At 43.9% G+C, this 7,905-nt stretch overlaps 1 long non-coding RNA gene across 1 annotated transcript; it reads right to left on the minus strand.

Annotated features, from left to right (window-relative positions):
* Window positions 1-3,508: 3,508 nt before the first annotated feature.
* On the minus strand, window positions 3,509-7,439 carry LOC122221127. The gene is made up of 3 exons (XR_006203087.1): window positions 7,349-7,439; window positions 7,082-7,166; window positions 3,509-3,892 (listed from the first exon to the last, which is right to left on the minus strand). It is a non-coding gene; the product is annotated as an uncharacterized LOC122221127 (long non-coding RNA).
* Window positions 7,440-7,905: the final 466 nt, after the last annotated feature.

Consider the following 7,905-nt stretch of genomic DNA (forward strand, 5'->3'; position numbering starts at 1 on the left):
GAAAGATAAGCCAAATGGCCAGGTCGAGATGGACAGCGTGCACCAAGTGAGTCAAGTCGAGGTAAAACATTCAGCACCTTGTAAGGTTTGCGTCTGATTGCGGCCGACGCTGGGGATCCTTGTCTCTGCACCCGTTCTCTGGACTCGGCATCCATTGTCAGCACATCGCCAAGTCCTTTTATCCAGCAGGAGAAACGTGGTGGGAGGGGGGAGGTGAGGGCCAAGAAGGGGAAACCAAGGGCAGTGCCGCCGATGCTCTGTGATCTGGGAGCGCGTGAATTTTAGGTCAGCTAAATCAGGACACAAAGCTACAGCTGCTAAGCCACAAAGGCCCACATATAGTTTCTCTGGCTCAATTGCTTGCCATCCTGAAATCTGCGGAAGAGAGCCTTCCATGGGGGAACCTTCTTCTTCCCCAATTAGTGCCTTTTCACAGTGGCAGGATGGAAAAGGTTTTACTCGGCAACATTACTGAGTATCAGTAATATGCAAAAGATCTGTGAAATCAATTCCCATTATTTCAAGGGACGCTGCCTAGTAAAAATAATGCATAGTAAAAACACTGTAATGAAACCACTGCTTAATCTGCTGTGATTATCTAAGACGAACCAGCAACTGTTTCATTCTTATTTCACAGCATCTGTGCGGTGGTACATCCACTGTGTGTGCCACAGCCAGGCTTCCTGCTACGACAGTCGAAACTGTGGATTTCGGGGTGTCGCTGGGGTAGAGGTTCCGGGGGATCAAATATCGGGGCTGAAGGTCATTAACATTCCCCATTGTTGCCTCTCTGTTTCATGCTTTTCTGCACTGTTGGTTCTCTGAATCACCTTTCTCGTAAGAAAAAAAAAAAAAGCTTAAAGAAAAAAAGTACAGGAGCGAAGTGTTTGGTTTGTTTTTGTTTTTGTTTTTTTTTTTTTTTTTTTTTTTAAGCTGGATTGATCATTATGCAAATGGCTCACTGCCCACATCCCCCCTCCCGCTGTGTGCCCCTCTGCCCCTGGCTAATAACAGTCAGCCTTGTTTGGCCGCCGCTTGGCAAAACTCTCCAACATTTTTGCCGCTCTATATTTCAGCCATGACTTTTGTCATATTTTGAAGAGAAGCGTGCACCTGGCCAACCCACTTGCATGCCAAGCTCTCTCGCCCATTGAGATTTCAAATGGATTTGCATCGATTGCCCTATGAAATTTAGAATGTATAAAAAAAAAAAAAAACAACGCTGGAAAAAAAGTCACACTGGAATTTTCTTATAGAGTTCAAAATAAAATACAGCGCATTGTGATAGGTAGCATTCACTTTCCAGTATCTTTAAAAACGGAGGAGGGTTTTTTTTTCTTTCTTTTTCCTTTTTTCTTTTTTTCTGCCTGTGCAAAGAGGAGGAAAGAAAAGCAGCTAACAAAAACGTGTCATGAGAGTAGAATGCATTTTTCTTTGGGCACAGCTGATGCAAAAAAAAAAAAAAAAAAAGTCTGTGTTTTTATTACTGTTATTATGCCTTAAAATTAACCTGGTGCACAGGTATTTGGTATTGGACAGTTTGTTATTACCTTTTAGGTAATCGCTTTAGTGAGAAATAGAGCCCCCCCTTTTCTCCGGCGATTTGATTTTTTTGCTTCCACAAGAGTATCCCCAGGATATTCCCAATATTCCTGTGATGCTATCCGCTCAGGCAGAGAGAGGTTATGCCAGTTGTGGTCACTAGTGAAAACTCGAGGAGGCAGCAGGCTTCTGAGATTGACACGCAGTCAGGAACAGAAGCTCCCCGAAAATGCTCAGGCCAAGGAAGCCCCCCGCCAAAATGCCAAACAGCCCCTATTTCCGGTCAAGCTGAAAGGTACTCAGGAATCACTTCAGATCCTGTTAAAACGCAGGTTTTGATTCAGTGGCTCCGAGATTCTGCATTTCTGACACTTTCTGTGCTGCTCTTTCGAGGACCACACCCCGAATACCAAGGTTTGGGGCAACTGCGCCCTTTCCTTTCCCTCGGGTGTCACCTATATTTTAAAACAAATTTCTGAAGGTCATATAAAACTGGGCCCAAGCCTAGGAAAATGGAAAGCCATGGCCCCAGACCCACAGACACAATCTTGAAGGAATTTCTCCAAGTCAGGCAACATGCCCCAAACACGAGGCAGCGAGAGCAAGAACGAGCTGGGACACAAAGAAACACGTCAGATGGCCAGGAGATCCGAAGACTGTCCTTACCCTCTCAAAAACACCAGTTGACATGATGGCATCTATTTTCAATATCTTTGATCCTAGACGTTTTGATCTAACGATTTAATAAGTATACGCCATCTCTTAGAGCAGGTTTAAATCCACTTTGTAAAGAAGAGATCCGTTGATTTTAAATAAATACAAAATAAAATTTTATGCTCAGTTCTTATGCCATAAAGGGTAGTTATTATTTGTGACATTCTGATTGTGGCGACGCGGCTGGGCAGTTGATGATTCACAATGTCATTGGAGAATCCACACCGCGTCCTAAAGACATCTTGGCCAATTGTACGGATGCATTTTGACAAACAGAGCCAAGTAGCAAGCTGAAATGTGCCCCTTTAAAAATTTGAATAAGAAACAAATCATATGAATAGTTTCTAATGGATATTATGTAAAATTCGTTCCAGGTAACACCCTTACTTTATCCTACGGCAGAACAAAAAGAATTAGTTTTTATTTGAAACTCTCAAAAACAATTGTGCAGTGATTATTTGTGTGGGTTCATCTCTCTGTACCTGTCCCGCTCTGCATGTAAAGTCCTTCTTGGTATAACCAGACATGTGGCCACACCAGCAATAATGGGCTTTCTCTCTCTCTCTGTCTCATCTTGACTTCTGGGTCACCGTAGTCTAAGCAAGAGAGTCTCATCAATTATAAACCTATCTTGTCTTCTGGCAAAAAAAAAAAAAAAAAAAAAAAAAACCCAGAAAGGAGAAAAAAAGGAAAAAAATGGGCATAACATTGCCGCTGAGTGTTCTTATTTCCTTCATGTTACAATGCAAGTTTTATAGAGGGAGTCTGATTTTTAAACAAACATTACAAATACAAACACTATAGGAAGGTAGTGATTTCATCTCGGTCGCATAGAGAGGTACCTGTGAGGCAAAAAGCACAGATGTGATCTTCACATGTGTAGGGCATGATGTATTTTTAGTCCACAGTAGGATTGAAAACCTAAAATGGATTTTTTTCTTAGTTTATCTGTGGCAATCTATGGAGATAATGTATCTGTACATACGAGTCGGCAGAGGGAATGACAAGTAGCTTATAACTTTAGGAACCTGACCAAAATAATATTTTAGAAGCCCTAGCAAATAAAAGAATGTAAGTCCAAATTGAGCATCGTCCAGTGAAGGAGCTGTCTACTTAATCTGCCAATGACTCCATCTCAAAGTCCCGTGTGGAAAACAGGTTTTACTCCTTAAAAGAGACATCAGCCAAAGAAATAAAACGTTTTCCTTCCGTTCCGATTTAGAAGGATTCCTTTCCAGGAAGGCTAACGTCCTTAACTGACTTTGAGAATAAGTCACTCTTTATTGCATAGGTAGCTCGTTTCTGTCCTCGTTTTGCGAAACGTCCCCCTTTCTGTGCAATTTCAAACACGCCTCCACCTCGAGCGGTGGATGATTCTGGAAACGCTGCATTTTGCACATCACTGCCAACGACTCCAAATCTGAAGAATGCTCTTTTTCACAGATCGGGATAAACAACCAGAGTTGGAAGTGTCACTGGAAGCCTGCATCGTAGGTTGTGAATTGTTCCAGTGTTATTTTTACAAGTGATATGTTTATTTTGTGATCAGTTAGAGGTTCGGTCTACGCGTCCCAGCTGAGAATCCCAAGCACTTCCTCCGTTCCCAAGAAATGGAGAACACCTGGAAAAGGACTCTCTGTAAAGAAACAAAAAAAGAAAAAAAGAAAAAATAAAAATAAAAAAAATACAAGCGCTCACCCCAAACACATGAAGACAAGGTGCGTGGCAAACGCCGATCTGTTTCCAGTTCAGAAACAAACACCCACGGATACAAACCGAGTAGAAGACGTCTGATTGTCCCTCTCCGTGAGTCTTTGGCTTCAAACAAGCAGATAGAGAAATAAACATTCCCCAAAAAGCACCTCCCTCCCCGTGCCATTAGGATCTCCAAAGTAGATAAAAAGTGGTTCTGCCGAGACTGAATTGCCGTGGCAATTCCAGGGAGAATCCCGGTTTTAGCACCACGGTACCAAATTTGTCATTTAGGGAAGCTCCCGCTCCCTTTATTGAGTTCCACTGTAGCGAACAATTTCTGCCTGCATCCCTCGTGTGTTCTTTTGGTTTATTATCTTTCACTGTGAATTGAGCCTCGACAATCAGTTTCACGGGCAGCGTAATTTCGCTCACTGCTTATACATATGAGGAGACACCCCTCCCTGCCTCCCCCTCTCCCAATGTTCTTATCAAATGAAGAATTGTGGATAAGGGTTAGGTGCAGATAAACATGAGTGTAGCACTTCCAGAAAGGTCGTGACCCCCCCATAAGGTGCTTCTTGTTATGCCTGACCTTCAGATTTTCATCATCAGCCCGCCTGACAACTTAATAATGCAGAAGAGCAGGATTCATTTCGCCCCTCTGAGAAAGCCAGCACGGGACGCCCTTTTCCCTGATTATTTCCCTGCACTCCCGGCTGCCCTTTATAAGCCAACCAGAACGCCATCAATCATGCTCCTCTCTTCCCTCGCCTCCTCAGCCCCCGGTTCTGCAGGCTCTAAAGCTGCCTTGTTCCTTTTGTCTGGGGCTGGAATGTGTATACAAAGATCCCCAAAAAGGGGGGCGATGGAAAAGATCACCTTTAGTGCATAACTGCTCCCCTTCTGTGCATCTGCGTCTGAACGCTGTGGATTCCTTTTTTCTTTCTCATTTTGTTCTCTCTCTCTCTCTCTCTCTCTCTCTTTCTGGTAAAGAAATGCTTTTTCAAAGTTCTTATCTCATTTGCGTGTATTTCTGTCATGCACCATCTCTCTTAATGAGCTGCGATGAGTGCCGGGGGTTTAAAACACCCTGAATGGAAGTTAGAGGTTTCTCTGGTTTTCTGCCCTGGCTTCTTCCTTATTGTGGGTATTGTTGTTATTAGAGATTTTATTGTTTGAGAAGTAGTAAGAGGAGATGAAACCTGTTTCACACCTACCTTCGCAACCCTCTTTTCTCCTTGATGCAGCAGAGGAAAAAGGAGACGAGGATGAAAACAGGCCGACGGGGAAAGAAAACAGTCGTGGCGTTGGGGGCGTAATTGGGCATTTATTTCACCTCGGTCAGAAGGAAAAGTGGCACGCCTAAGTTTGGAGGGAGGAGCATGAGTGCCTTTGGAAGATGATGAGGTGGATTGGGATCGGATCCTAATAGCTGTAATAAACGTGTTCCATAAAATATGCATGGACTTCACCCTTCAACCTCGCAAGTGTTTTCCAGCCAATAAAGAAGTGCTTTCAGAGGGCAGTAGAGGTTGGGTCTCACCAATGGGTCCGGGGTGCCTTCTGCCAGCACCAGGACCATGGTCTTTGCTCTGTCAAAAAGGGACAGCATCTCCCCTAGGCCAGTAGCTCACTCAGCTGGATGAGGGACTGTCCTTGCGTTCCAGGCTGCCTGGTGAGTAGGACGGAAACCTGCACCCAGCTGGATTGGGGTGTTAACGTCAGCCCCGCTGGCGTTAGGCTGATGCTGAATTAATTTTTTTTTTTTTTAAGAAAGAGAAAGGAAACGCATACACTGTGAAAAATACAATAGATAACGGATTCATTTGATTGCCAAATATCCATTTAAAAACAACAACACCAAAAAGGAAGAGAGCCTAAATTACCTTTGACAATAACAAAGCCAAGGGGTAAGTGCAGAAAACACATCACATAATGTTTAACCCAAGCGATACATCTATTCTCTCCGTACCGATAAAAAACCTCAAAACTCTGTGTTGAATTGGAACACAAAGTCCCCAGTTTTGTCTTCTTGAGTGAGTGACTGGCAGCCTGGAGAGAAGAAGGCTCTCGGTAAACACGAGTTTATCGAGGGTATCGCGGGCCTAATATGTACTTGGTCCTAAGTGAGATGCCATGATGTTCAGAGCCTGATATTAACTGGAAACTTGTGTTATAGATGTGTGGGGAAACTAAAATCAAGGTGTCTGATACTAACATCTTATTTTGAACACCTATGTCCAGAATGAATAATGTTAGATAGGAGCACTTAACCTTGACTTGACTTCTAAGAATTTAATGTGGGTGTTGTTCATCTTGCATCTATCTATCTATCTATCTATCTATCTCTCTACCTATATTTTCATTTTTTTTAATTTTAAAAAATGTGTAAAGCTTATTTATTTATTTTGAGGGAAAGAACACGCGTGGGCAGAGAGCGAGCGGGTGGCGGGGGTGGGGGAGGCAGAATCCCAAGCAGGCTCCACACTGTCAGCATAGAGCCTGATGTGGGGCTCGAACTCACAAACCATGAGATCATGACCTGAGCCAAAACCAAAAGTCAGACGCTCAACCAACTGAGCTACCTGGGCGTCCCTGCCTATATTTTTTAAAATAACGGGGTCGCTGTACTTATGCTTTGGATTATTCTGGAAGACCAGAGATGAAAACCAAAATACGTCTACCAAGAGATCTTTAATTTGGTACAATGAGAGAAGACTGGAAACACCAGGAATGATGATCAATCACCTCCCTCCACCCTATGTGCCTTCCATGATTATACTGTAGTTTTTAGGCTAGTGTAAACCAGCTGGGAAGGTCCCTCTGAAGACGCAAGTTTAAAGGAGGAGGCGATACATTTATCTTGATATTTCTTGAGTTTGATGCTTCCCAAACATGCAGGCAGAGTTATCTTTGGAAGGACAGTTGTATACATGAGTACAGGGGTGAGATCAAGACGAAGCAGATCGTTAAAACCATGAGAAAAGATAGAAAAGTGTGAGGGATGAGAAAAGACATAAAGAGAGCAACCTAAAAAAACACCAAGGTTAAAGGGTTGCTGGAATAAAGAGAAGCCTGTGTACGAGGCAGAGAAAGGTTAAGAAGTACAAAATGAAATGGCTTTGTTTACCTGTTTATTTACTTGTTTAATGCTTCTCTCCACCTCCGCTTGCGTGTAAAGTTTCTCTAGGGGAAGTCCTGGCTCGCAGATCTATCTGGAATGTAATAGGACGCCAAGTAAATATTTGTTTACACATAAAAATGAATGGATGGGTAAAAGGGAAACCTGGAGAGTGCGGAATTGAAGGAACATAGAAGTCACGCTTAGCAAAAAAGGACATAAAAGGGAATAGAGAACGCATAGTTTAAGGACTGGAAAGGTAGACATTGGACTGACCGGTTAGGAAGTTATTGGTGATTGGTGGAGGGCTCTTTGCACAGAGCAGTGAGAACAGAAGCTGGGCCACCGCCAGCCACGGTCCCCTTTGTCACCACCTCGCTGGAGTCGTCATAATTGTTGCCAGGTGAGCAAATCCCACCTTCCAGTGATGAACCGCCCCCCCCCAAGGGGCGGGGCTAGGCAAAATGCCTTCTGCTGAAAGTGCTCAAGCTGCCGTCTCTCTGGGTCCTCCCTGCAGACCAGTTCCTACAAAGGGAAGCATTCAGCAAGCGGTGGGGCAGGTCTTGAACAAGACGATTCCCTAGGAGGTCTCTACGGTGAGGGGAGTCAAGAGAACAAGTTAAAATGTCTGTGAAGCAAAAGATGGAAAACGAGGGCGGCTGCCTTTCACCAAACTGACAGGCTTGGGAGAGGCCATAAACAAAGATTCCCCTGAATCATCATACGACACCCAGTGCTCATCCCAACAAGTGGCCTCCTCAATGCTCATCACCCATTTCCGCTCCCCCAACCCCCCATCCCCATCGACCCTCAGTTTGTTCTCTGTATTTAAG

This window comes from Panthera leo, chromosome B3 (assembly GCF_018350215.1).
Source record: "Panthera leo isolate Ple1 chromosome B3, P.leo_Ple1_pat1.1, whole genome shotgun sequence".
Classification (NCBI taxonomy): domain Eukaryota; kingdom Metazoa; phylum Chordata; class Mammalia; order Carnivora; family Felidae; genus Panthera; species Panthera leo.